Source organism: Taudactylus pleione, unplaced genomic scaffold, assembly GCF_031769625.1.
Source record: "Taudactylus pleione unplaced genomic scaffold, aTauple2 ptg000117l, whole genome shotgun sequence".
Classification (NCBI taxonomy): Eukaryota; Metazoa; Chordata; class Amphibia; order Anura; family Myobatrachidae; genus Taudactylus; species Taudactylus pleione.
In genome coordinates this window covers 556824-583491 of record NW_028284519.1, presented here as the reverse complement: position 1 = coordinate 583491, position 26668 = coordinate 556824, and the positions used below count along the sequence as shown (strand labels likewise).

General features: G+C 44.9%; 1 protein-coding gene across 1 annotated transcript in view; it reads right to left on the bottom strand.

Moving 5' to 3' along the window:
- The window catches only part of PSKH1 (protein serine kinase H1), a 44151-nt gene that overhangs the window by 11019 nt on the left and 6464 nt on the right, over positions 1 to 26668 (bottom strand). The window contains exon 2 of the mRNA XM_088471833.1: positions 10459 to 10592. The gene's annotated coding sequence lies outside the window, so the exon portion shown is untranslated. The remainder of the gene's footprint in view (positions 1 to 10458; positions 10593 to 26668) is intronic.

The window sequence follows — 26668 nt, the reverse complement described above, 5'->3', positions numbered from 1 at the left end:
GAAGAAATAGAAATATCAGTAAGAATAAATTCATTTCATTTGTCTAAAATAAATTTTAACTGAACAAATCTCATAACTCATTTGCAAGTGGTATAGGAAAAAATATGTATGCATCTATATCAGTAATGGTCAAGGAAACACTGGCAAGAGGTAAAAATGTCCCAATGCTTCTAGAGATCAACATGAAAGCCAAAATTATAAACTCTGCACACAATAAAATCAAATAAAAAGTCCCCGACCATAATATTGTGTGATTTTTGATTAATATAGTTTAAAAAAGGGGTAGTGTTCCCGCTAGGCTGTTTTAGCAGGGCGCAGCCCTCTGCCCGATTTCAAAAGGGCAAAAGGCGTCCTGCCCTTTTAGCGGCGCTCCACTAAAACAAGCTGCCCCATGATTTCCCCACCCTCTGGTGGGAAGAGTTGCTGTGACCGATCACCCCCGGGATGGCATTGATTCATTATGAGGGGAGTGCTCGGGGGAAGCCCAGCACCTCCGCACACCCCCAAGTGTGATGAATTGGGGGCATGTCACAATTTCAGGAGTGTGTGCGCCTTCAGCACGTGCATAGACTCCCTGCCTGTCCCCTTAGTGCCCTGCCCTGCCCACAGTCTAGCGGGAACACTAAAGACAGATCTTGGCCCTCAAGAATCCATGATAGTTCAAAAATGTGTATGCTAGGAGTTCTGGCAACATGAACTGTTAGTGATCTTTTAGAAGCCAGCTTAGCCAACACTGGTCTATACTGTAACATATTTTTTTTATTATTATTATTCTTTATTTAGAAAGCTCACAAAGACAAACATGAGAAGACACAAGTATAATGAGCATTACAAATTAGCTATTTTGTATGCCAGCAGTAGTATAATTTGTAAGAAGTTTCTTTAAGACGAGTGGAGATAGCAATTGCCAGTCTCATGTCACCCCAAGCCTCCTCGTCAGGTTGGGGGCCGAGGTCTATCTCCCAGGAGGATTCATGGGGATTATTATTAGGGAGAGTAGCATCGATGAGAATGCTGTAGATTTGAGAGATCATTCCTTTGGACATGGGGCAATATTACAGAGTGGTAAGGGGGTATGGACGTGGAGGAGTGGGGCCTGTGGTAAGGAGCTTAACAAGTGCAGTATTTGGAAGAATTCAAAGGGATTTAAGGGTTGGGCTGGAGATTGCAATTGTAGGTCTGAGAGAGAAAGCCAGAGCACCTGCGAGCTAAAATCAGCAAGAAATTTAAGGGACGCTGCTATCCACGACTTCACGCGAGCCGCATGCAAACCTGGGGGGAAATTGGGATTATGTTGGTAAGAGGAGATGTATGGGAGGTAATAGCAAATTTAAATGAGTATAAAGTCCATATGTGTAAGAGGAATTTAATGGTTGGAGGGAGGAGGACGGTGTTACCTTTGTAGGCCCCACAGGGAAGAGAGGTATGGGGAGTTGATATAGTTGAGTCAATGTCAAGCCAGGAAGTCGTTTCATGGGGGGAGTAGGAGGAAACAATTGAGGCCAGGTAGTAGAGCTTAAAATCAGGGAGTTCTCTACCTCATCTGGAGCTATACTTTTAAAGGATAGTCGGGTGTAGACGGGGGTGTTTGTCATTCAAAATAAAACAGTTTCTGAAGGTTATGGAGGAGGGAAGGGGAACTGCTACTGTGAGGGTCTGAAAGAGGTAGAGCAATTTAGGGATAATATTAATCTTGACCGTGATGATCCTCCTTAGCCACAAGATTATAAATCATTTCCAGGAGGCCAGATGCGCTTGAAGCTTCGTAAGCAGCTGTGGAAAATTCTCCTGGTACAATAAATCATATCGGGATAGTCAGATAGATCCCAAGATATTTGATTTTTATAATGTTAGCCACTTAGTCCCCAGTGGGGAATGTGGAGAAGCATTTAGAGTGTTTGATTTTATATCCGGAGAGTACACCATAACGGTCCAGTAGATTATAAAGGTTGGGCAAAGAGATCTGAGGTTGAGTGAACGTCAGCAAAAGGCCAATTTTAAAAGAGGTATTTCCAACCTGCACTCCGTGGATGCTAGGGTTCAGCCGGGTGAGGGAGGCTCGAGGTTCTATCACCAGGGCGAAGATCAAAGTGGACAAAAGGGCAGCCCTGCTTGGTGCCACTTGAAATAGAGAAACGTTCGGATGGGATGCAGTTGATGGAGACTGTGAAAGGAGGGCTGGAATAAAGGGCCATGATACCAGTCAGGAAATCTCCCGATATCCCAAATGATCGTAGAGTTTGTGAAAAAATCCAGGAGATCCTATCGAATGCTTTTTCAGAATCGAGAGAAATTAAGAGTTATGGTAGACTTATCTTTATAGTCCATATGATCCACAGGTATACCATGGGGTGTGTGTGGTTGGAGTGATCCAGGCACCAAACAGTTAAGCTTTAGCTCCCAGGATGCATCGGTCCTCCTCCACATATACCCCGGCCAAAGGCAGATAGTTTTGTAAACAAGCCCAAGGCAGGAGCAGGAAAGAGGAGAAGGAAGAACATTACTCTCAAGAAACACTCTCCCAAAAGATGAAGGAATCAGTGATTAAGAAATAAAAATACCCATTGAGGCCAGGTGCGTCAGGGTGGGCACTCTGTGGATCCTATGGAGTTCAAAGAAATGGCGTTAACAAAAAGTCTACCATAGCTATTAATTTCGTCTTCAGGGTCCATAGTTCGTCTTCAGGGTCCATAGGAGAATCCACAGGGATACCATGGGGATGTCCCATAGCAGTTTCCCTAAGGGTGTAAACGGAAGACAACGTGGCCGACTTGCACAATTGTTCAGCAGAAGCGTCACGACGAACCGCCCATGAAGGTCCCACAGACCGAGTAGAATGAGCTGTAACCCTGTTTGAAACAGGAAGATCACCTGGCGTGTAGGCCTGAGAGATTGTCATGCAAAGCAATCGAGCCAGAGTCTGTTTGTTAGCTGGCCAGCCTTGCTTGTGAAAGCCATACAACACAAATAAAAGAGAATCCGATTTCCTCAAGGAATTAGTACAATCCACGTAGATCCGAAGAGCACAAACCACATCCAAGGAAACTTCACCTGCAGAAAGATCCGAGGACTGGAGGGCCGGAACCACAATCTCTTAAGTCAAATGGAACCGGAATACCACTATAGGGAGGTACCCAGCTCTGGTATGGACAGCTCTGTCCGGATGAAAGATCAAAAATGGGGAGCGACAAGAGAGAGAGCTGCTAAATTCGATACCCTGCAGGTAGAGGAAATAGCGAGGAGAAAGTGTCTCTTCGCTGTCAACCACTTGAGGTCCACTGAGTCCAGAGGTTCAAACGGAGGAGCTTGTAGAGCCCTGAGAACCAAGGACAAGTCTCAAGGAGCCACCAGAGGACAAAAGGAGGTTGAATGCGGAGGACACCCTGAAAGAATGTTCTGACAACAGGGGAGCAATACTTTGCTGGAACCTGAACTCTAAGGGAGGCCAGGCAGAGACCAAGGTCTAACCCAGCCTGGAGAAAGGCAAACACCCGGAGACCCTAAAAACTGTAGGGTCTTAGCCTCTGGGGGAGCACCATTGGAAGTAAGAGTGGCAAACGCTGTAATAGATGCGGGCTGATGCAGGTTTATGCATCCTGAGCATCGTCTGGACCACAGAGTGAGAGAAACCCTTGGCTCTTAAGAGGGAAGACTCAAGAGCCATGCCGTCAAAGACCTACGAAGTAGGTCCAGGTGCAGGCAAGGGCCCTGCGTCAACAGGTCCTGCAGTAGAGGAAGTGGAAACGGAATGCCTATGGAGACCTTTTGGTTGTAATGTGAGGCCATGAGGTCTCCGTCTTGCAGGTCCCATTTATCCAGCAGGAGTTGAAAGACCTCCGGGTGGAGTGCCCATTCTCCGACGTGTATGTCCTGACTGCTTAGGAAGTCAGCTTCCCAGTTGAGGACTCCTGGAATGAACGCTGCTGAGATTTCTGGGAGATAACCGTAGGCACAGACCAAAATGTTTGTCACTTCCCACAAAGTTGCCCGACTTCGCGAGCCTCCCTAATGGTTGAGGTACGCTACCGCAGTTGCGTTGTCATACTGGATCTGGACCGGTCTTTCGTGGAGGAGATCCTGCACCTGAGTGAATGCTCTGTACACTGCTCGAAGATCCAGAATGTTTATGGGAAGGAGACTTTCTTGAATTGTCCACCGTCCCTGAAAAGGAATGATGACAGACTACCATGTCCCATCCACGAAGGCTGGCATCTGTCGTAAGAAGCTCCAAAACTGGAATCCAAAAGGGGTGACCCTTGTCCAGATGGGATGTCTGTAGCCACCATTAGAGGGTAAACCGGACCTCTGGAGAGAGGAGGATCGTCTGGGACCGGATCAGATGATACAGTCCGTTCCACCGGGAGAAAATCAGGTGTTGCAGAGGCCTAGAGTGGAACTGGGCGTATTCCACCATATCAAAGGTGGACACCATGGACCCCAGGACCTACATGGCTGAGTGAATGGATACTGTGGAGCAAGCTGCACACACACAAGTGTAGTGTCAAAATCTTGTCTGCTGGCAGAAAGATCCTCTGTATTTGAGAATCCAAGAGTGCCTCCAGATTTATTATCCGCTGTGTCAGATAGGGAGGACTTTTCCCAATCGATGATCTAGCCATTTGCAGAGTCAGTCCACGGTCAGCTGGAGACGGCGTTGTAACACAACCGGTGAGAGTGTCAAGATTAAGAGATCATCTAGGTAGGTCAGAATTTTGACTCCCTGTTGTTCGTGGTATTCCGCCATAACCGCCATTATTTTGGTAAAGACCCGAGGGGCTGTTGCCAGACAAAAGGGACGTGGCCGAAACTGGTAATGTTGCTGCAGGACAGCAAATCTTAGGAACCGCTGGTGGGTTGGAGTAATAGGTACAGGTATGCATCCTGAATGTCCATAGAAACCATGAAATCCCCAGGTTCCATTGCCAGGACAATAGATCGTAAAGTTTCTATACGGAATTTGGGCACTCTGATAAACCTGTTGAGGGAACAGAGATTCAGAATAGGCCGATGAGACCTATTCGACTTCTGAATCAAATAGAGCGTGGAATAAAAACCTATTCCTGTATGAGCCGAAGGAACAGGTATTATCACCCCTGAAGCAACAGGGAGTGAATGGCCTCCTGGAGGGCCAGGGCCTTGATAGAGTCTGATGGGGGACCTGTACAAAAAAATTGCTGGGGAGGATGCCTCAAGAAAGTGAGGGCATAACCCTGAGAGACCACTTCTCGGACCCAGGCGTCTGTTGTTGTTTGACGCCAAAAGTCGGCATATTGAAGAAGCCGGCCTCCCCCAGGAGGATGCCCACCCAATCAGGTGGAAAGTCTGTTGTCAGGCTTAGAAGCTGGACATGTGGCCGACCAAGGGTGCTTGACTCGTTTTCTTGGTGGTCTTAGACTGCCTGGGAAAAGACTGCCCTCTTGCCTTACCCTGGGGGCGAAAGGACCGATAAGAGGGCAGTCAAGGTTTAGAGGCAGTTGCTGATGGCAGAAAGGCAGATTTAGAGGCTGCCACGGTAGCCACAATCTTGTCCAATTCTTCACCGAACAGCTTGTCTTCAGAGAAGGGTAAGGATTTGAGTGCCTTCTTGGATCCCAGGTCCGCCTTCCAGGACTGTAGCCAATGGACCCGGCGTGCGACTAACGAAGCCGCAGATGCCTGAGAGGCAAGGAGTCCAGTATCCAACGCAGCTTCTCCCAAATAAGAGGCATCTTCCTGAATATGGGAGATATAGGTCAGTTGTTCCCGGCTAGCGTCTGATGGAAGGCTCTCTTCCAGTGCCCCTGCCCATCCTTCTATAGCCTTAGCCACCCAGGCTGCAGCCATAGCTGGCCTAGTGATAGCGCCAGAAAGCTAGTAGACTGACTTTAGACAAGTTTCTAACTTTCTATCCGTGGTTTCCTTAAGGGAGGACGTAGATGGTAATGGCAGCGTAGAGTTTCTAACTAAGTGTGGCACATGCAAGTCAACAGAGGAAGGGACTTCCAACTTGGTACACTCCTTTGTAGGGTACACTCCTTTGTAGGGAACACTTTGGGACCTGGAATCACTTACCAAGCTTCTCCCATGATCTCAGTGGGCTGTTCTGATTGAGGGAATTCAGCCTTAACCACCGTCTGACGTTTAAACAACGAGGTTTTAAATCAGGGGCCGGTTCATCATCCTCTATATTCAGGATTGTATTAACCGCCTTCACTAAAGCAGGAACATCCACTGTTGATTGACGATGCTCCTCACCAAAGTGTAACTCGGGAGAGAAAACCTTGTGCCTGAACTGCCTCCTCAGATGATGCGTCCGAATCCGAAAGCAGGGTGGACTGAGAGGATAATACAGTCTGCCTATGTGCTTTGGTGGTTAATGGACTGCCCGCCTGTAACTTTTGCTGAGAGGCGGCAGATGTTTGAGCCATATTCTGATGGGCATAAACATCCATCCAAGGAGACTGCATAGGGGTACAGACATTGTAGGTTGTAACAGCTGTGGGTACCCCATGGTAGGAGGAGGCAGCATGGGAGTTGATAAACGATCCACTAGCTACGGCATAACCTGGGATAAGGAGGACACCCAGGGTGGCTCATATACCGGGGCTGGTAATGTGGACTGGTGAGTAAATCTATAACAATTAGTACACAAACCATCCTGTATAGAATCCTGAAGGGTCAAGCCTGCAAGACAGGATTGCATGTAATCAGCACAGGGGCCTCTGCTCATGTTTTTCCTTATCTATAGAAGACATAGGCAGTAATAGCACACAATAAGTGTAAAGCTAACAATGCTAAGTGACAGCCTTTACAAGTAAATATGAAGTACTAAAAAACCCCTACAAACCTGGTAGTTGAGGGGTGGTGCAGTCAGGAAGCAGACGGTCGAAATGCCAACCGCCGGCTTCTCGACTGTCAAATCCAGTCAGGGGTCTGATGACAGGCGTTGAAATTCCGACGCCTGTCATTTTACCTACGTCGGGAGCCCAACATACCGATCAAAGGTAAGCCAGGCGCGGACACCCGCTTTGGGGTTTAGGTTAGGGGCTCCCAGGGGGGACTGAGGGTTAGGCACCCCCAGGGGGAGGTTAGGGTTAGGCACCCCCCCCTCCCGGGAGACTTAGGTTTAGGCTGCAGGAAAGGGGGGGGTTAGGCACCCCTAAGGGAGGTTTAGGGACCCGGTGTTCGGTTAGTAATAGATTAAATACTTAACTGTCAGCATCTTCGCTGCCGGTCTTCAGATATCGGAATTTGAACCATCAGGATTTTCATACCGATCCCGTTGAGGATTAAAGAGAAACATCAGTGATATGAACAACTGACAGTCAGAAAGTTAAAGTGTATCACCACAGCAGAGCTAGCACAAGTCACATACAATGCATATAAATCGAATTACAATGGGCTCTGAATCAGCTACACAAGCACATAGGTTGGTAGGATTTGGGCACTATATAACCTGGCCCCTGGCTAGAGGATTACAGGGAGACTGGACCCAAACCTCCTGAGATCAGCAGCTTGAGCAGAGCACTGAATAATGGTTACGGAGCGTCTCATATATGGAGGAGGGTAGGAGCAGCAGCCCAGAAGCGGGAAAGCTCTTAATGAGGGAACGCCGTCTGGGCTGGGGGAGAACCTACCTCCCCTGTGCTGCATTAACCCCCAGGTGCGCTGGCCTCGTAAAAAAAAAAAAAAAATGGCCGCCGCCACAATCCCCAGCACCAGTCTAACTTGCCCCGGTAGTCTAGTGGGGGAACGGACAAACCGGTCACCCCACTGCAGCAGCACCTCGGCAGGTCTCCACCGCCGGAGGTAAGGACTGCCACTTACCTGCGTCTCCGCTGCCCAGAAACGCCATGTCATTGGATGAGGACGTTCGGTGATATAGGAGATGCCAGTTGAGACAGGGGCATGGTCACACCATATCAAAGGGTGGACCCGAACATCCACAAGTCGGATGGCTAGGTCGTGGCTGAGCAGGATCCTGTCAATACGGGAATAGAAGAATACACAGAGAAGAAAAAGGTGTAGTCCCAAGTAAGACTACATCTACCCGCCAGACTACAGACTACCCGCCAGGAGTCATAGAGGAGCTGGGATTTCATGAGACCAAGGAGTGCTTTGGAATTGCGGAGGTCCGCGCTGCTGGAGTCAGTGTCCCCAAAGGTAGATCTATCCAATGAAGGGTTCAGGACTGCATTTAAATCACCAGACAAAATAAAGGAGCTCTGCCATTTACGAGAGAGTAGGGCATTAGACAGACTGGGCTTGATTAGGGGCATATACGTTAATAATAGTATTGTTAAAAGTGGCCATGAGGATAAGGAAACGGCTCTCCTTATCTTCATAAGAGTCGATCATGTCAAAGGTGAGGTGGTGGGCAAAGAGCATAGCTACGCCTCGTTTTTTTATGCCTGAAGTCGCAGGCATGGTAGGTGGTGCAATAGGCTTTAGAGCGGAGTTCTGGGTGCAGGTTTTGCAAAATGTGGATTTCTTGAAGGAATACTACAATATTCAGGATTCATCCTCTATATTCAGAATTGTATTAACCGCCTTCACTAAAGCAGGAACATCCACTGTTGATTGACAATGCTCCTCACCAAATTGTAACTCGGAGAGAAAACCTTGTGCCTCAACTGCCTCCTCAGATGATGCGTCCGAATCCAAAAGCAGGGTGGACTGAAAGGATAATACAGTCTGCCTATGTGCTTTGGTGGTTAATGGACTGCCCGCCTGTAACTTTTGCTGAGAGGCGGCAGATGTTTGAGCCATATTCTGATGGGCATAAACATCCATCCAAGGAGACTGCATAGGGGGTAGAGACATTGTAGGTTGTAACAGCTGTGGGTACCCCATGGTAGGAGGCAGCATGGGAGTTGATAAACGAACCACTAGCTACGGCATAACTTGGGATAAGGAGGACACCCAGGGTGGCTCATATACCGGGGCTGGTAATGTGGACTGGTGAGTAAATCTATAACAATTAGTACACAAACCATCCTGTATAGAACCCTGAAGGGTCAAGCCTGCAAGACAGGATTTGCATGTAATCTCCCTTATATATATTAAGGGTGGTAAAGCGCCTGCTTCACATTGAAGCCTTGTACCCCAAGACCCATGCACAATGATTGAGAGGAAAGCTGGAAAGAAAACAATTGAAGATGGAAAGGTTAGCAAAAGTAGCCCGTTATCAGGTATATAGGTGGGGAGTATTATCCTGTTTGAGAGGGAAGGGAAACCGGTGAGGGAAAGGGGAGGTAGGTCGGTCAAATGGCACAAGAGGCCAAGGCCATGGGTGCCGACAAAGGAGAGGGGAACTATGTACTAAGAAAGCACATAGGTCAGCAAATCGGTGGAAGGGCGCTTCAAGGGGAGGCGCATATCCACAGAGATGTCATAAGGAGAGGGAAGTATAACATACATTTTCTAGAACATACCTAAGCCAATTTACTTAGGATGAGGTCAGACAGGTGCTTTTCAAGAGAGAAAAGTGCTAGCATTCATCACTGAAATCCTGAAACACAGAAGTAGGTAGACTCTTCTTCTGCCACATACGAGTGATTAAGCTCTAAAGATGCTGTATGCTACGTTTTCTGAATGAAAGGATGAGAGTTCGACACTCAGGTCAGTCTGTCAGTACTAAACAACTTGATAACTATAAACACTTTCTATAGCTGGAAAATCACTCACCCTGACACTGCCCTTGAACAAAGACTTGAATACATTAAGAAACATACTCACCAATAAAGGGTGTGCTGGTCCGTGTAGTGCTATTTGGAGGTTTCTGGGGTACCTCCTAAGTGAGTTGGATCTCAACTTAAAAAAAAATAAAATAATATATATATATATATATATATATATATATATATATATATACACACACACACACACACACACACACACACACACATATACACACACACACGCTGTTATCATGTATGCAATTATGACCCAATATGGGTCATTTTATTATGTAGCGTTAGGGACACCAGTTAGGAGGAGCCTTGACGCGGCCCGGCGCTTAACCATATATTTGCAAATATATGCAACAAAGACCTCTGGATTTCTATTATCATGTAGTTTTCAAGCCTTTTTGCTGCTTTTTTTTTTGCAGTGTGCTGGAGGCAAACTTTTTTCTTTTTTCCTGTAGTCTAGAGTAAACCCCTTCCTTTACAAGCACTTGTGAAAAACCATTTAGCTGATATGAGCAACCACTATTTTGTATTACTACTCACCAATAAATGTATTCATACAGATATTTTACCCACTCTATTTAGGTATGTTCTCCTTCACCAGTATATTGGAAATAAATATTACATAACTGTAAGCCTTAGGAAACACTCACTGGTGGTCTTCCCTCTTGGAATCGTAGAAAAATCTGAGAATTCTACGAAAACCATTGTTAAAAAAAAGTGTCTGTTTAAATTGAGAGAAGCCTAAAACCTCATCCTACTGACCATGTTCAATTAAATGATGACTCACCTATTCAATTACACTTGAGATGTTTAAAAAACAATGTTCCTGAATTCTTCACATCTCAAAAAATAACTTGAAGTATAACTGACCAACTTCGTCAACGAAAGGGCAAAAATCTCATGCTCTGGACAGTAGAGGTCCTATAAAAAAAAGAAAAAAAAAAGAAAAAGGCATATTTTACTTACTGTACATTATTATAAATATAGCTTTACAATTGTTGTCTTATAACACATTAAAGATAACTTACATTGCTTTTGTGAATGCATACTAACCCTCAATTGTTAATTATTTAAAAGTAGATTCACACAGCAGGCAGTCAAGCAGCGTGTAAGAGAGGTCTTATGCTGTGCTGGAGAACGCAATGGCTAATTTATGCATGCTCACTAAACGGCGTTTAAACGGTCAGAACCCCCTGCATTTTTTTTTAACCACCCCCTCGTTACCAACCCCAAACGCAAACTACCTGTCACTCACTTTCCTATGTACAAGAGTAATTGCAAAGCAATCGCTGCTCGTGGATTGCAGCTGTGCAGGGTATAGCCACAGCCGACAGGAGGGGGGGGATTACAGCTGTGCAGGGTGGGTATAGCCACTGCAGACGGGGGGTGGGGTGGGGATTGCAGCTGTACAGGGTATAGCCACCGCCGATGGGGGGTAGGGGTGGGATTGCAGCTGTGCAGGGTATACCCACCGCCGACAGGAGATGGGGGGTGAGATCTAGAAGCAGGAAGGGGTATAAAAATACGTGTGCTCTGACCCTGGGTTTCTAGTCTTCGTGCTGAATGCTGATTGACGGGGGTTACTTGCTGATTCCTACATCTGGTCCAGAAAGCGCTGCGTATGTATAACTGTACTTGGGTCTGTATAATTCCTTTGCGCTAAAATTGTATTTAAGATCATAGTGTGTAACTGACTGTACTTTTACTTGAATAATACTTTGTGCTTTGGAACCACAGGTTCTAGGTCTGGAGTCTTTATTTACGGTATGACTGCGTACGCAAAATAGCGTCATCCTTAGAGGTTTATAGGCAGGATATCAGAAGGTATAGGCAGGGGTGTATAGAGGTTCAAAGGCAGTATCGTTCGTTGGGGGCTCATAGTGAAGTCACTTACCCACTCACACGGCACATACGGTTATCGATCTCTCACCAAAGGGTGGAGTGGCCACATGCAGGGTTTACCTGCAACCGCTCGGTGCTGAGAAATCGCTACCCGTTTTCGTGTGAGCCAGGGACGCTGACTAGAATCTAGGGACAAGAGAGGAAAAAGTTTGTTTTCCTTTGTTGATAGAACCTAACATTTAAAGGGGTGCCGCAGTATTGAACACGCGGCTGAGTCGCAGTTTTGTGCACAGTAAAGACGCACTTTTGTGTACGCAGCTAAAGTTGTCATACGGTTGTGTGGTAGTCGCATTATTGTGTATGCGACTGGTCGCACAATAGCGTATACGTACTTCCAGTTGTGCCGCCACATGTTTAAACAAAGCCATTGAGTTTACATTATCAATTGTTGCTAAATATCTGGGTTAACGTGTATTTTTCTGCGCAGGAAAAAAGTGTGTAACTGTGAGTGTTTGTTTAGGGTGTAACACGGGACCTAAATGTTAAGGGTATCGTAGGACCCTTAAGTGCTAGGCGCAGGAGTTGGCCTAGTGACTCGGTAGCAGCTTTGCCGTTTACTTTTACACAGAGCAGGTGTATGGTTTGTTTTTTTTGTTCGGGTTCGGCCCCCAGCGTGATTATAGCGTTCAGTAATCAATGTGTGTGATCTGTTAGGCTTATTTGAACACTATAATTGAACCACATAATCTTGGCTAGATTGTGATTGTGAGCTGGTGGGAGAGTGGACGAAATCAACTGGAACACAAAGGGTACTTTGCTGCCCCCTAGCAGTTGAGAAGTAGTTAAAAAGGGATTGCTGAGCGGAAGCGGCCTTTACTTCCGTAGGTGAGTGGAAGAGTCTAGAGGTCCTCCATAAGGTTTGCGAATACGCCTTTTTTCCAAGACGTTCGCAGGTAAGTGAAAGTATCTTGACTGTCTTTCACCAGTTTAAATCTTTATTGAAAAACGTAGGAGTTGTCTCAGAATGGGAGCCACGCAAACAATAGAGATGTTAGACAATGATGTGCTGCTAATAGAAGCGCCGCTTGGATCGGCCCGTCGTATTATGCATACTAAGTACGGTACTTATGCAATAAGGTATTGTGATGTATGGTTTAAGATGACGATGAAGAGTGTTAGACCGTTTCCCAGAATTGGTAGTTTTGATAAAGATGTATTAGATAATGTCCGAGATCACATCAGTCTGATGCGCTCCCGAGAGAAAAATGTCAAATATTATGAATGTTTAAAGTTGTGGCAGCATGAAGGGGATGCGTGGCTTAAAAATGCCCAAGCGACGCAAACTAGCATTGCGAGCGCATTGCCAGAGAATACATCTGCGACGCTGAATTGCAATGCGGGCGAGCCGCAAAATTACGTGCCCGTGCAGCGTTGCGGAAGGTATTGCCAGCAGTTCACGCGCACCACCCCTACCTTATGTGGATGGAGATGCAAGTACAATTATCAAAAATATCCATAAAAATGTAACAAGCAATTTGTACCCTCTCTTAAGCAACTATAAATAAAATGTTCATGATGTGGATGATGATGAGCCTATTGTAATGTCTGCCATTTCCCATGCTGTACAAATGATAGATGCTACACCACGACAATCACGAGTGGTGCCGCCATCTCCATCGGTAACAGCAAGGGAAGTGCTAACACCCGCTGCACCCGTAGAGGAAGTTGTTAATACCATACGTAGCAGCAACAGATTAAACCCCCAGCCAGGTAACAAGGTCAAAGGTAGCAGCGCTACCAGTCTGCATCCCATTCGGACAATAACTGTTCCGAATGGAAATGCAGATGCGAACGGTGTAGTGCCCACGAGGGAAGTGGTAATGCATTGTCCTTGGACAAGAGCAGAACTAAATTCCATCATAAATGATTTCCCCGATCCCAAAAAGGAACTAGCCAAATGTCAAAGATTTTTGAGGAACTTGGGTAGTTCTCATGAGACAACTAATAAAGATTGGCGGGTGGTGTTAAGGGCCTGTCTACCACGCAATACTGACGTGACAAAATTTATCACGGATTGTGTACTGGATGGTGACGTTCGCTTAACAGAGCAAGTAAACCAAGATAACATTTCCCGCATTGTAACTCAATTGGGTATATACTTTCCGGTAGTAGTTAACTGGAACAAAATTTTCACCATAAAGCAAAAGGAGAGTGAATCTGCAGAAGAGTATTGCGACCGGGCTCTGCAGGCTATCACCCAGTACACTGGGATAGAAGATATTAAAGATAGCACTCACCACAGGGGAATGATAGTCACTGTACTCATGGACGGTCTTAAGGAAAACTTAAAGACTCGGGTTCAGACCTCACAACCTGGCTGGAGGGGAGTCACAATAGATACACTCATAGAATCTGCCATAGAACATGATAAGAACATCTCAAAGAAGAGAGAGATCCAGAGCGAAAAACTAATAGCTGTCAGTATTCAAGCTCTGGAAGGAATGACGGTAACATCACAGCCAACAGACACACTTGCATCTACACACACACCTACACTTAAACAGTTATATGCCATCACTAATCCCACACAACGGCAAACACAGCTCTATTCTACTAACCCTACACAACCACAGGTCCCACACTACTCACAAACTTCATATCCCCCACAATACCCTTATCCTCCATATCCATCACCTTTTCCCCCTGCTCAAACCTCACAACAACCCGTTTCTTCATCCGATCCACGAATATGTTTTAATTGGAACCAGCCAGGACATTTAAGTAGAACCTGCAGAGTAAAAAGTGTAGGACCCCCAAACCAGAGAGTACCTGGATATCCCCATAAGGCATATGCACAGAGAACAGCAAATGTCCAGCAGGCACCAGCTCCAATTGTGGCCGTTAATGCTTTATTGGAGAATGGTAGCCAACGCTAGGGGTCAGATCATACCTGTAGTTTACAGATAGTCAGGTTAAGGGGAAGTACTAGGAATGAAACCGGTCATGATGGTTGATGTAGCTGGTACTGAATATCCTTTTCTTGTAGACACAGGGGCGACCAGGTCAGTGATAAAATCTCCCGTTAATTTACAAGTGACCAACGAGACAGTACCAACAATGGGTGTAACAGGTAAAGTGGAACATTATCCTTTAACAAAGTCCACAGAGGTTCCTATTGGGCCGTTTCATACCAGGCATTCTTTTATTTTGGCTGCTGCAGCTCCTACTAACCTGCTGGGCAGAGACTTGTTATGTAAGATGGGGTGTGTTATATTTTGCACCCCTGATGGTATATTTTTAGATATCCCTGAGAGAATTGCGCACGAGGTGCAGGATATGTTGGACACTCCCCAAAGGATAATGTATCACTCTACCAGTTTAAATGAAAATCTGTCCCAGGTAGATCAAATGTTGTCCCAAATTCCAGTTTCCCTTTGGACTAAGGATGGACAGGACACTGGATCAATGGCAAACGTAAGCCCCGTAATGGTAAATTTAAAAAGCGGTAGGCAAGCTCCAAAAATTCCCCAGTACCCACTAAAACAGGAGGTAGAATTAGGGGTTTTTCCAATAATTGAGCAACTATTGCAACAGGGAATTTTAGTCCGTACAGCTAGTCTAGCCAACAGTCCCATCTTTCCGGTGAAAAAGAGTGGTGGGAGGGGTTATAGGCTGGTACAAGACCTTAGAGGTGTTAATAAGGTCGTAGAGAGCCAATTCCCCGAAGTGCCAAATCCAGCTGACATCCTAATGCAGATCCCACCAAATGCAACCCATTTCACTGTCATTGACCTCTGTTCTGCTTTCTTCTATGTGCCTCTCCACCCTGACTGTCAGTATCTATTCGCATTTACATACAGAGGTGTGCAATATACATGGACACGGTTTCCCCAAGGCTTCATAGACAGCCCCAGTATCTTTTCCCAGGCAATGCACGACTGTTTACAATCTTTTCAACCTACAAATGGATCTGTTCTAATTCAATATGTGGATGATTTATTGCTGTGTTCTGATTAATTTATGTCATGTTTGAATGATACTAAACTTTTGTTGCTTCATCTCTCGCATACAGGACACAAGGTGGTTAAGGACAAACTACAGCCGTGCCAATCCAGAGTAAAATATTTGGGACACTGCCTAACCCAGGGGTTACGACATCTCACAAATGATAGAATCTAGGCCATACAGAACATGACACTGCCGCAGAATCAACAGCAAATTCGTACCTTGGGAATGTGTGGATACTGTAGAATGTGGATCCCAGGTTTTTCTATTTTGGCCTTGCCTTTACAGGAATTAGGGCCTGATTCAGAGCCAGATGCAATTAGCGCTCGCTCGTCCAGAAAATAGGGGTGGCTATTCAAATGAACCGTTCGCTGTTTGCGGTCTGTTCACGCCTCTAGGTCTGAACGAGCGAACAAAACTTGCGGTCATTTTTTGGGAAACTATGCCCCCTGGCCGCTCGCATCCTACGTCATATGTCCGCTATTTATTAGATTAATCGAGTACATCGACCAGGGTATGAGCTGCTCGCTATTCTTGTGGTTGGTTTTTGCTACCACAATTTTGCGAGCAGTTCTGGCTATAAAATAACCCAGTGACGTGGTCAATGACGCTGTTGTTTTAATTATGCACACCCATAAAACGCCCGTTTTGACCTTTAAGCACGCCTGCGATCGGATCTCCACTCCCTGTTTTCAAGCACCTACCCCTGTTACCACCCACATACGCCTCTTTCTGTCACTCAAATTATCAGGCATTCGCTATTTTGCGAGCACATGAATTTCGACCGCACTGACTGGTTCGCGCATGCGTATAACTATCCGTACGCATGCGCAGTTGGGCAAACATCGCTCGGAGCGAACGAGCGGCCGCTTACGAGCGGCTCTGAATCAGGCCATTAATCTCTTCCTCAAATCCCGATCGTGTCATACACACAGAGGAATCAGAGCAGGCTTTCCTTAATCTTAAGGATAGTCTGACAAGAGCACCTGCATTGGGAATACCCGATTATGAAAAACCTTGTGATTTGTATTGTACGGAAGCCAATGGTTATGCTGCAGGTGTCCTTACACAAAAACATGGTGATGCCAGTAGGCCCGTAGCATACTAGAGTGCCCAATTGGACACTGTGGCAAGATCACTCCCCACCTGTTTGAGAAGTGTAGCAGCTACCGCTCTATTGGTGAGTAAAAGTGAGAACGTAGTATTGGGTCATGATATGATTGTATACACTCCACACGCTGTATCTGCTCTGCTGAATTCTGCTCAAACCAGACACGTCTCTTCAGCTAGGTTCACCAAATGGGAACTAGCTCTAATCGCACCTGCAAACATCACTGTTAAACAATACATTGCTGGATTCAGCGTGCTGTATTTACCATATGTACAACATGATGTACAAAGGGTGGAAGGAGACTAGTTGCTGGCGGGGGGTGAGTTCAGCTAGACCTGACATACACGACACACCTTTATAGAAGGGAGATGTGACTTTTTACACGGATGGGAGATGTCATAGACAAACAGACACAGGTGAATTATGTACAGGTTATGCTGTTGTAAATGACACAGACATCATAGAAGCTAAACCTCTTGGTCCTCCTCACTCAGCCCAGGTGGCAGAGTTAGTAGCACTAACTAGAGCGTGTGAACTGGCAGCAGGCAAATCTGCTAACATTTACACTGACTCGAGGTACGTGTTCGGGGTGGTGCACGATTTCGGGGCTCTATGGCGTCTGAGAAATTTTATGACAGCAGCAGGCACACCAGTTGCACATTCCCGACACATAAAACACCTTTTAGAAGCAATCCAACTGCCCAAAGTGGTGGCAGTAATCAAGTGTGAAGCCCATACATGTGAGGATGATCCGGTGTCATTGGGCAACAACAGAGCCGATGAAGCTGCAAAATGGGCAGCAGGGTTAAAAATGTTTTCTCCAACTGAAAAAATTATGTCATTTCAAACAACTGAAATGCTGAAATTAATTGAGATGCAAAATTTGTGTTCAATCCAGGAAAAGTCCATTTGGAAGTCCAAGGGATGTGGGCAAGAGTCCTCCGGGCTCTGGAGGGATGGACAAGGTAAGCCAGTAGCCCCCAAGGCATATTACCCCAGCCTGGCTGAGGCAGAACACGGTCTGACTCATCTGGGAAAGCAAGGTATGTGCAAGTTGGTGAGAGCATACTGGTGGCGCACCAGATTTTCTTCACAAGCAGAAAAGATAGCAATGTCCTGTCTGACCTGCTTGAGGAAGAACATAGGGAAAGCGAACCCTACCGAACCTCCCACATTCCACCGACTGATGGACCTTTCCACGTGATACAAATTGATTTCATCCAATTACCACCCTGCAGGAATCATACGTATGTATTGGTGTGCACTGACGTATTTTCTAATTCGGTTGAGGCCTACCCAGCGGCCACTAATACTGCTGCGTTTACTGCCAAGAAAATAGTTCAGGAATTTGTATGCAGGTAAGATATCCCTAAAATCATTGAGAGTGACAGGGGTACTCATTTCACAGGTGATGTTTTTCAAAATATGTGTAAGCTGATTGGTATTAATAGTCGACTTCACACCCCCTACTGACCGCAAGCCAGTGCCAAGGTAGAGAGGATGAACGGGACTATTAAAAATAAGCTAAGTAAAATCATGGCAGAGACTGGACTAGGATGGCCAGAAGCGTTACCTTTGGTCCTACATAGCATAAGGACCACTCCTAGACCCCCCTCTAAATCTGTCCCCATTTGAAATACTTTTCGGTAGACAACCTCATTTGATTATAAGTCCACAGGAAGACTTGAAGGGTAACAACGAGGTAACTGTAAAGTATCTTATATCAATGAGTAAGCAGTTAATACAACAGCAGCAGAAACTGAAATTGTTGTCCAATGATATGCCTGAAACAAACTGTCAAGATGTTGAACCAGGAGAATATGTTATGATCAGAAATTTCTTGCGTTCAGGTTGTTTGATCAGTGGGAAGGTCCGTACCAGGTACTGCTGACAAGTGCTACATCTTTGAAGGTGGCTGAGAGAGATACCTGGGTCCATTCCACTCACTGTAAAAAGGTCAACCAACCGGTGGAGAAACGAGTCGGAGACAAGGCTGATAACGTGGACCTGTCACTCGTGAGCTTGTTCCGGGAGGATTGAAAAGGTCGTAGTGAGATACCTGAACTAAAAGAAATCTGCAGGTCTTGTTGTAGCAATGGACGGGCCTGCTGTGTTCATTTTCATGTTCTCTTTTAGAGTGTTCACCATCCTGGTCGGTTCGGGAATGTCCGGTTTCTGTGAAGGGGGACCGATTGTGGAGAGGGGAGTTGATGGCAGTGCTGATGGAGTGGAGTCAGAAGGAGTGCAATGCCAATCAGGGGGAGTGTCTGACCAATCTTAGTACTGTTATTGTTAAGAGAGCTGATATTCTGGATACTCAGGGACAGTGTGGAGGTTTATCGTCTGAAGATTCCTGTATTTTTGAGCTTTGTGGGTCCCTAGTTGTTGAGAATTGTATCCAACAGTGCCAGCCTAAATATAACACGTACTGGGGTGGGTATCCTTTAGAGGATTATCATAGCATGGTAGGCAAAGTGTTAAATCAAACTGATTGCTGGGTGTGTTCACATGTGCCACAGGGACAGCATAATGTAGGGTTGGTGCCATTTCCGCTGAATATCACGGAAATTTTAGAATTACAGAAAGGGAAGACATTGGATGGAAAATTCCTCTCATCCAAACCTCCTCATTTCAAACTCCATCAATTCCAAGTAGATAGATCACTTTTGTGTTTAAACATAACCAACCCCAATAAACCCGGTAAACCAGGGAGTTTGGAAGTGACAGGGAATAATCAGACGATGACTTTCTCACAAAGAGTTGATAATGAGTCCATAAACCATGATCTGCTACGCTCAATTAAATCCAGTGGGAGACATTTTAGGTACCGGTATACATTGAGTTCCACCAAAGAAATTATTGGTAAGGTGCCAGATGGTTATTGTGCTAAAATAATACAGCCAGAGACTTGCATGTACCAGATGGAAGACCCAGAAATAGGATTGTTTGCAAGGGAAATGTGCTTAATTATAATGATGCATACCATTCCTTATGTTCTCCCTGATAATGTATATTTTATATGTGGAAGAAAAGCGTATAAGTGGCTCTCCCCGAGTTCCGAAGGTTTGTGTTACCTGGGAAGAGTAGTCCCAGAAGTTATGATCCTCACATGTTGAAATGCTTGGTATACATAAAAACACACCATCACCATATCTTCACACGCAATATGAACACAGAGGCAAACAAAATATGATACCTGGTGAAGTGCATAAAGCCACTCAATTAGTGAGACAACTGGCTTTCAAGTTTTAGTCGCATTGGATCCCACCAGGATCGCACGGGGTACATTAAACTTCAGATATATTCAGGAACTTGCTAAATTGATAGATAATATCACCGAGATGTACGATGACACATTCAGGTATACAGGGAAAGAATTGCAAGCGTACAAGAAAGAACTGGTGCAACACAGGCTAGTGTTAAATTATTTAACTGCTGTTACTGGAGGGTATTGCGTAACGTTGGCCACCCAATTCGGAGTAAAATGTTACGCCTATGTCACCAATGATACCAGCGACCCCAAGGAGGTGATAGACTGAAAGATGGATGAAATTCTGCAGCTAAAATGGGAATTTCGTAAGAACCATAATGCTTCAGTGGCTGAAGTAGGGGAGAAGATAGAAGGATGGGTTTCATGGCTGAACCCAGAGAAATGGTTCTCAGGTCTAGGGGAATGGGTCCAGGAAGTGATCGACAGCATAGGCAAATTCTTAATCCTTATACTGATTGTCATCATAATAATTGGAATATGTGTCCGGTGTGTTCCTATTGTGTTGAAGTGTGGAAAATGTAAAAGTAGAGTAAAACAAAAGAACGAAATTATGATGGTGGTCAGTATGAATACCGAGGTAAATACAGAACTGCATTACAACCCTGAACTAGGAAATACCATCATTTAATGTATTATATTTAGACCTGCATAGAGTGTATTATTGAAATATTATTTTTAAAAACACCTCAGACAATGTAAGTCTCAAATTTCCCCTTCAAGACTGTATTTATAGGACTGGTGTATCCCCACACATTTCACATGAACTTCCAAGATCTGCGGTGTGCGTATAATAGTAGTTTTATGTCCCCACTGAGAGACACATTATTGATGGATTAAGAACCACCTTGTGCCATCCCATAATAACACTAAATAGTATATAAATGTAAGCCTAAATTATATTTTAACATCAGATTGTGATAGCATGTTGTTTGCTATCAAAGGGTGGACTGTCGAAGCTGGATAATTGGGTGAGACAAGATCAGTTTAAAAATGGATCGCAGTGACGCCATCTTGCGACTGGCCGCAAGACGCCATCTTGAAAATGAGATCGCAAGATGCCATTTTGCGAATGGCCGCCCAAGCGCCATTTTAGATAAACTGACACTTTAGTACATGTAGCGATATTACTATTAGCATCATGCGATTGCATCTTACACCATTTCTCATACACACATTAATACGCACAATTGCACTGTTAACTAGTCGCATATTAGTGAATGCATAAGATCCTGTATGAAAACGCTGATTATTAGCTTCATGCACACGCATCTGCCCCAAGTTAACTAGCGTCTTTACATCAAACCCCCACATAATCACACATTATATGTTCACATACAAGGTTCCATAAGCTTTAAGGTATAAGATTCAAGTATGCACAGTTACTATAATTGCTATGAAATAAAGATTATTTTGTAACTAAGGTTTTACATGTGATAAGTAAGCCATGTTTGGTATTATACTGATGTGTACTCTCTCAACAGTATTCCGGTAACATCGATGTAGAGATCGCAACAGGCATTCTCAACTTATGGACCGCAGAGACTTCAAGCAACAAAATGTACATTATATGACCAACTGTTAGGATTTGCATGAGGTGGGAAACCAGAGACCACCAGTTGTTAGAGGCTGGACTGTGTCTATTTGAACCAACCTGTTAGATGCCTTGTAACATATGCCCTCTCCTTTAGGACCAATGGTATTAGCAACAAACTTCTCTATTGTGTTGTCTATTTCTGGGGGGTATAAATATGTGTGCTCTGACCCTGGGTTTCTGGTCTTCGTGCTGAATGCTGATTGACGGGGGTTTCTTGCTGATGCCTACATCTGGTCCAGAAAGCGCTGCGTATGTATAACTGTACTTGGGTCTGTATAATTCCTTTGCGCTAAAATTGTATTTAAGATCATAGTGTGTAACTGACTGTACTTTTACTTGAATAATACTTTGTGCTTTGGAACCACAGGTTCTAGGTCTGGAGTCTTTATTTACGGTATGACTGCGTACGCAAAATAGCGTCATCCTTAGAGGTTTATAGGCAGGATATCAGAAGGTATAGGCACTGGTGTATAGAGGTTCAAAGGCAGTATCGTTAAAACGCACTGGCACGCCTGTGTTTCGCCGACCAGCACCCCCAAACGGTCACTGCCTGTCAATCACACTGCGATGGATCTGCGTGGTGACTGCGATTGTGATGCCTTGCGCACGCACATTGCAAAGTATACGCATGCGCAGAACGCAACAATCGTCCTTCTGTGTGCATAGTCGCATTTGCGATCCGTGCTGAATCAGGCCCTTAGTTTAATTTTGGATACTGGGGAAACAGTGTTGCAGTGTGGTGACGTTAAAATAAATAAGTAAATACCTGTGTTATACCACTTTTAGACAGAAAATGGCAACAACAAAAAAAATGTATTTTTCCCGACTTTTGCGTACCGGGTTGTTTTGCCATTCTCTGTCTAAACCCCACTTCAGACAGAAGAGCAAATTACCGGGTCAAAAAATTCAACCTGGTAATTTGCTGTTTTACACGTGTATTTCTTCTGTCTGAAAGGGTCAACCCGGGACTAAATTCCCAGGTCTCCGACCCTGGTAAATTCCAGGGTCGAAGTCCCGGGAATTTAGACCCGGGATGACCCTTTCAGGCAGAAAAAGGTCCCATGTAAATCACCAAATTAACAGGTTGAACTGTTTAACCTGGTAATTTGGATTTCTGTCTGAAAGGGATTATTAATCAGCAAATTACCGGGTAGAAATGTATGACACGGTAATTTGCACTTCTGTCTGAAGGGGGGTGCAGGCAGGAACCAGCAAAACAACCTGGCAAGCAAATGCCAGGTAAAAGACGGGTTTTTTGAAGATTTTCGTCTGAAATTGGTATAAAAGGAAGAATTTATGGAGTCACAAGGATCTAAAAGGTCTAGGTCACAAATTAGTTTGGATTTTGACGGTGATGCTTTTCCACCAGAATTGATGCTAGAATATTTAACTTGGATCTTGTGGATAGTCTGTTAAAAAAATATATGTAAATCTATGAATTATAAAGAGAATGTGGAAGATGTGCAGGATTTACCTTTTGAAGACAGATCTAAGAAAAGCAGATATTTTTCAGTGCATAAAATTATGAAGGAAATCATGCGTCAAGAGTGGCAAAATGTTGATAAACGTCTGGGTAATGTCAAGACAATTGATCGCATGTACACTATTAATGACTAAAGGTGCGTACACACTGGGCGATAAAGTGGACGACTGAACGATAACGATATAGTTATCGTTCAGTCGTCCACTTTATCGTCCATTTTTAACCCCAAAAAGATGAACGATGACGACGCGCGTTCCCACGGGTCGTTCGTCATTATCGTTCATCGGGCTGACATGCAGGCCAACCTGACGATCTCGTCAGGTTGCTGCATGTCAGGGAATGGGGGAGAGAGCCCGGCGCTGAACAATATCGTTAATGATATCGTTCAGCGGCTGTGCTCAATATCAGTAACGACATTGAGCACAGCCTGCCTGGGACAACACTACACGATATCGCTCAGGGAGCATATCGTGTAGTGTGTACCCACCATAACAGTTTTTAGCTTGGTGTGCGGTGCCTAAAATTGATGCAGCGGTTTCTAAAACTGCTGCATCATGTGTCAAACTACCATTGCTCTGGAAAATTTAGCAGTTTTCAGAGATAGTATGGATACGAGGATATAAAGCTCCTTTAAGAAATTGCATAGCTCTGCAGCAGTGAGTCTCGTTGAAATCTGGTGTGGCGATTGCCTCGGTCTCTAGAACTTTGAGCATGTTATCAACACAGACTTGGAAGAGAAAATTTCCATGCATTATTTACAAATAAGCCTCTTTATAATGAGTAAAGCTATAGATCCTGTAAGAAGCTTCACTTAAGGTGTTGGAATTTTGTGCAAAATCTATATCTGCAGGAGTGATGGCAAGAAGGGCTCTATGGTTGCATTCTTGGGCAGCAGATATACATTCAAAAAATAGGCTAGTTCTGTTACCTTATTAAGGTTCACTGCTCTTTGTTTCCAATTTATCACCAATCATACTAAAGTCGACGGCAGATAAATCTGTAACGTTACCTCAGGATAGAAGGAGCAGGTATCCTCTGCCATCTCCTAAACAACAGTTTAAAAAAAGCAAGAAGTTATAGGCCTGGGTGAAAATATAGTGTCATATATTCTGCATGGATGACTTGGAGGTCCTTTCGTCAGTCCTATGGAAGAAACAATGATTATCCAGGGTCCCTGACACAGGTGTCAGGAGGGGGCAGACTTCTAAGTCCAACCCGGCACTAAAGATAGGCGTGGAAATCCCAACACCTATCTATATCCCGACACCGGTATCTCGATAGACACCATTCTGATCGAAGGTACACCGGGGCGTCTTAACTGTTAGCCACAGGGGTGGGGGACGGAGGTTTAGGCACCAGGGCAGGGTTAGGCAATAAGGGGGGGCAGTTAGATTTAGGCACTAACGGGGAGGGTTAGTATACTTACCCGGCATTACGAGTATCTAGTATTTCATACCCAACCTCTCGGGATATCGAATAGAGCCTGGGCCCAGTCACACAAAAGTACGGGGAGACTGAAGATGCTGAGTGGCAGGAGTTGTTGAACGCAAATTCAGCCATGGGCAGATGGGACACCCAATCGTTCTTACACTTCGAGACATAGTAACGTAGATATTGATCCAAGGTTTGAATAGCACGTTCCGTCTGCCCATTGGACTGTGGGCCCAATTCAGACTCGTTTGCTAGGCTGCGTTCACACGCAACCATCGGCAGCCAAAGTATGCAAAACCCGCGATCGCTAGCAAGCCATTAACACGCCCACTATGTCTTGCCGTGCGATCACGATATGTATTTAGACGCCGACCAGCCTGACACAAGACGCCCACTTTCTTTTAGTAACATACGTCATCTCCAGGAAGTATTGAACAATCGGTAACATCGGACCTATACGCACCACTAGTGGCTGACCATACCTTACCGCAAGCACTGCGAGTGCTGTAATTCAACCATGTGACATGTACGCTGATGATGCATATTAATTATGCACACCCCTAAAATGGTGTTCCAACGCAGACACGCCTGTTACCATTGACCACCCCCCGTCACCACCCACAAACAGCACATCCTGTCACTCATGCTTGCGGTGCATCTGTGTACAGGCTACAAACGCTTCCAGATCGCATGGACTACTTCGCGCACGGAAATTGCGTCTTGTACGCATGCGCAGATTGCAAACATCAGCAGGCTACGTGCAAATGCAGCCTTGCAAACGGGTCTGAATCAGGCCCAGGGTTTTTAGAGATGCCAAAAAAGAACAATTGTTTAGTGTCAAGAGTTCCGGTAGTGGCTTTGGAAGTCAGGAAGACAGTTTGGAGAAAATGATCAGCTCAGGCGCCAAAAAGTTTGATTTGTGATTCTAAGACAGAAAGGTTTCTATTCCCCAATATGTCTGGTGGAAAAACCTTCAGGGGGTTTCAGAACAATACTCTGGACCTCAGACAACTGAACAAGTTTGTGAAACTAAACAAAATCCGTAGGGAAACACTGAAATCCATTCTGACTGGTATAGGACGAGAGGATTTCTTGGTGTCAATAGATCGATGCCTATTTCCATGTTCCAGTGGACATCGAAAGTTTCTAAGATTCTGTGCTCTGGGAAAACATCTACAATTTACCCATCTTTCGTTTGGACTGGCAACTACCCGGAGAACATTTACAAAGGTCCTGGTGACTCTTATAGTTCACTGTTAATTGCTGGAAGTTCAAAAGAAATCGTACTATACACAGTAGACAGAACGATAAATTTCCTTCAAGGTCATGGTTGGATTATAAAACTGGGAGAAAAGCCAGTTAAATCCAAGACAGCAAATACAATTTCTGGGCGTATGGATAGATACCCTAAAATATGTAAATCACACTATAAGAAGAAAGATGCGAAAAGATTCAGAGCTTAGCCTCTTTTGTTCAGGTATGCGACACAATACCGTTACACCTTGGATCACCCCTACTGGGAATGAGGTATTCCGCAATAGACAGAATTCCTTGAGCAAGACAGGATGAGACGGTTACAGTGGAACCTACTCCAATACAGAGGAAATGGTACTTCCTCTGTCCTATCAAGTAAGCATACACCAAGAAACAAGGTATTCTCTATATTGGTGGAAAAATACAGAGCTTAACTCAAGGACAACACCATTATCAGAGACTCCAGGTTTAGTCTTAACCACCAATGGAAGCTCAGTAGGGTGGGGAGTGCAGCTGTTAGAACAAACTATTCAAGAAAAGTTGATGTCCTCAAACCAGAGAGATGAGCACAGTTTTGAAAGCGATACATTTTTCCCAAGATCAGTTAAGAGGAAACACTTAAAGATATTTTCAGATAACATATCGGTGGTGGCCTATCTGAACTATCAAGGTGGCACCAGCAGTCAACCTTTAATGGAGGTAGTATCAAGAATTTTGGAATGTGCAGAAGAATACCTCAACTCCTTGTCAGCCCTTCAGGTACCAGGGAAGGACACTACTGGGAGAGTGGGAATTGGACACCAGGGGCCAATTGTAATAGGGTGAGAGTTTAGAAAATCTGAGTTTTCTCACACTTTTTAAACTCGGCCAATGTAATGGAGTCCAAGAATAAAGCAACAGAGAAAATTTTCATGTTTTTCAGAATCAGAAAACTCACGATATAAAATCTCATCCAGATGTTTTCCCATTTTGAAGATAAAACTCAACCGAATGTGAGAGTTTACAG